The following is a 4,147-nucleotide window of genomic DNA, read 5'->3' on the forward strand; positions in this document are numbered from 1 at the left end:
TGCCTCCTGGACCCTCGGTCTCTTGATCAAAGATGTACTGTTGGTCAGGTCTGCAAACAGCCCTGGTCCTAGATCAATAGTGTTGTGCTGGCAGAAAGGGATAAAGTGGGTAAACCAAGGAACATCAGAAAATTTCCCCTGATGTAGATGATTTGGCTCACGTTCATGTTACTAGCCTAGTAGACCATCGAGCTTTTCCAACAGAGCTGTACCAATATCAGAAGAACTTCCATGGCTGAATAAAGGTACTCCTAGAGAGGCACCTTCAGATTAGACTTCTCCTTCAGCTTTCCAGCTAAGCCTCTCACATATGTGGTGCTCTTGAAAATGGTGCCCTGGCCCTGACGTGCATCTGCTGCAACAGAACCTCAGGGGTTGACCTGTTGAAGTCTGATACAAGGCTGATACGAAACCCCCAACACCATCAAAACCCCTTTGATCATCCCATCTCAAATAGGGCTCATCAAACTAGTAGGTGTGATTCTACCAGTGTGGAAAGATCCCCGTGCTAAGGGACAATGATGTTTGCAGGCATGGGTGTGCTGCTGACTGAATGGGGGATGCCTTGCAATCAGGGCATAGCACGGGGCCAGGAGGCAGAGGCACGTGCTCGAGGCCCGAGCAGGAATAAGCTGCTTCTTGATTTGGTGATGGGCAGCACGTTGCCTGGGCGAGGAGGCGGCAGTGCTCAGGAAAGCAGAGCTTGCTGAAGGCAGTTTCTGATTAGTTTTTCGCTCGCTCAGGAGCTGGCTGGGATTTCGACAGCTGGTTCAACCACAGTGGACCAAGCTGTCTCCTAGCAGAGCCCTGTCTGGAGTCGGGGAAGAAGAAATTCTGTTGAATCCAAGGAAATAATTTTTCAAGATCCTGTTGTCAACTGCCAGTTTCTTGAATAGCTTTTCCATTTGTCCCGTGCTCCTCAGTTCTGCGCCTGTGGTTTAGTCCTGTGTTTAACATGATGGGTTTGGGAACAGGCAGAATGTAAAGTCAGCTCCTCTGTACCGAGAGCAACAGGCTGGATAATAACCTCAAAACAGCTCTGTGGCCAACAGCATATTATCTAATAATTTTTCTTCATTATTTTCCCAGCTCACAGAGTAAGGGAAATGATTTGCAAATGTTCCTATATATATATTTATACACACACACACACATATATATATATGCATTTTCTGACATTGCAACATAAAATATTCACATGGAGAGTTTTTCCACGATTTCCCAAGCTCAAGCAGAAATTTCTTAGAACATTTTGTCTGACTGACAATATGTAGGTCATTTCATAGTTTTTATAGGATAGAGATGATAATTCCAGAAAAAAAAAGAGTGCCAGAGCCTGCCGATTTTGGGAGAGAGTGGGAAGCTTTTAAAAATTAAATTTTCAAATCCTTGAAAAATTCTTCCTTGAGTGACTTCCAGACTGAGACAGACCCATTTCAAGCAGCTCTGTCATGCAGTGGCAAAGCTGGCTGAGTAACTGAGAGATGTGTCTGGTATGCGCCCATTAATGCTACCAAAAATTGTACCGTGAGTCCTGTGACACGCTGGTCATGATGGGTGCTGTTTGGTAACAACCATCGGTCGAGTGAAGGTGGGTCCTTCCTTCCAGTTATTTAGGAAAGTCTAGACACCAGGCTTTTACATCCAGAGCAAAGACATGGTGATACAGGGAGGGCAGCTGCAAAAATACGCTATGCCTTTGAATAACAGCTCTGACAGGTCCCTTATTTAAATCCAATCTCCAAGCTGGAAAATGACTTGAAACAAGTTTTCTGTCACGTGCTGTATCCACCACTGTCCTGTCTATCCTCTCACTGGAGCATGTCTTCCCTTTGAGCTCAACAGTTTGGAAGAACTTTTTTTTTTTTTTTCCCATTTGCGTTTCACCATATTAAATGAGTAAAACTTGCACAAGAATTCAGAGGAAAAGAGGATACCCCGTATCCTGGGCACTCACTGTTTCCCACGCAGCCTGGCCACCCTCCTGCACTGTCCATCTGCCAAGCAAAATTCAACATCTCCGAGACAAACAGCAAGGGGAAAGATTTTGCATCAGAAATGGTGAATTTTCAGAGCAAATACCATATTCATATTTGTCAGGAACAAAAAGTACAGTTTACAGCCACGTGCAGCTGAATATAAATTAGTTTGCACAGCTGAGTTAACCTTTATCCCTGCCGGGGAGGAAGAGATTTAGCTTAAATGAGAAACCCCTGGTTAGAGTTCTCCAGCCGTAGCCCCATGTACTACGTAGCCGTAGTCACGTACTGGCCCTTTCGGTCACACCACAGCAACCTGCCACCGGCCTCCCCCGTAATGGAGGGGTTTGTAAGGAAAACACTATACTCCAGGACCAGGGGAAAGAAATATGGTTGAGGACTTTTTCCACCACACTGTTCTCCAGACCTGAATCCAAGCCCACCTGCATTTGCAAACCTACCAGGAAAGCCTTCTGTGTTCTTGTTTATCCAGACTTCATCGTGGTTCCATTAAATTCAAAAATATTGTCTGAAAATCAGGTCAGAGTGACCCATTTGAAACAGGAAGGGTGAAGTCAGAGGGTGAGGCAGATCTTTACAATGGTAAACAAATACAATTGCTACCTTTTGTCCCATTTCCAAGTCAGTCTCTCAAGGTCTGTATTTTCTCATCTGGAGATGTGGCTTAAAGTTCCTGCTCCATCCTGACTGTTCACATAGGCATTTCTGCTGGAGCTGGTGTCCTCTTTGGCTCATCTTAGCTGTACTTATCCAGCACCCATAGCATCACTGACCATCCCTGGAGGGAGCCGGCTCTATACTTGGTGGACCCAAGACCCTGTTTCTCTCCTGCAGCCTCTGGTAGGTTTGGAGAATAACTCGCTGCCTCCCTCCCCTCGCAGGGAAGCTGAGGGGAGCCCAGGGGTCTCTCTGATGAGGTCCAAGCTCTGCAACTTCCTTCACCATTTGGCGAGGACCAGCTGGGGATACTCAGGGCACACTGTGAGAGGTGATTAGCTATGTGGACTTGCTAGAGGTCAAACACAGGCTGCCAGAGGAAAGATCAGGGGATAGAAAAGAAGGGGAATGCCATATGTCTGGGATTTGTCCTCTTTCCACCCCTGTGCATGTTGCCCAAGTTGAGTTTCAAGGCTCCATGTGTGTGCCTGGCCACCAGCTGAGAGGAGGAGCAGCACCTGGGCCGCGACGTCCCACAGTGCCGGTGGCGTGCGAGCTCCACAGCAGCGCGGGAAGAGCAGGTCCCGCGGTTTCCCGGCATGGCTGCTCCTGCGCTCCGGCCGGGCCAGCTCAGGAAGGCAGTGGCTGCTCTGCAAGGAAAAGGCGTTTATGTGGTTGTAGGCTGGGGGAGCTGATTTAGTCATCCCTGTTTGCCTGGTAAGATTCATATTGCTGGAGATATTGAGCTGCAATATCAGTCGAGGGTCACAGGGGCCAGGTGCCAGCCTTGCATTCAGCAACTCCTTCCCCGGTGAGAAATGGGGGTTTAAAACAGTTGGGTACCCAGACTGTCTCCAGTATAAGGCAATGTTCTAGGTCACTGTTTGAATCAAACCTAGTAAAGCATGGGCGTAAATAGGCAACCTGAGTAACTCAGCCTTAGATTCACTTAAATGGACACATGGATCCATCCCTGGTAAAACTCCCCCAGCTTTGGTGGCCTTATCTTAGATCAGCAGCTGCCTGCATCTCATTCCAGTTTGGTGACAGCAGGAAAGGCTGAAGCAGGCTGGGATGGAGGAACTTCTCAGGACCTCCAGTCTGTCCAAGGCCACTGGAACATCAACTGGTCACTGAAAGTACAGGCAGTTCCTGGAGGGAAGGGGAAGCCCTGGGCTTGGCAGGGGAGCCAGAAGGCGGGTGTTCAGTCCTCAGTCACTAAGCAAGAGAGTAAATATGGGAAAGCAAAGAAAAGTTTTCCACAGGAAAAAAAAAAGGGGGGGAAAAAAAGTCAGCTTGCACACATGATTTTTATATTGAGATGCACTTGTCAGGAGCCATGAAACTAACACTTCACTAAGAAAGCAGAAGCCATGAAGGGCTCATTTGCTGACAGGCTCAGTCTCCTGTGGCTGTTGCACTCAAGACCTACAGGGAAGTACAATCATTTATACTGTGCAAAAAACCACTGGGCTTTATCATAGCCTGCC

Source organism: Grus americana, chromosome 2 (genome assembly GCF_028858705.1).
Source record: "Grus americana isolate bGruAme1 chromosome 2, bGruAme1.mat, whole genome shotgun sequence".
NCBI classification, from domain to species: Eukaryota; Metazoa; Chordata; class Aves; order Gruiformes; family Gruidae; genus Grus; species Grus americana.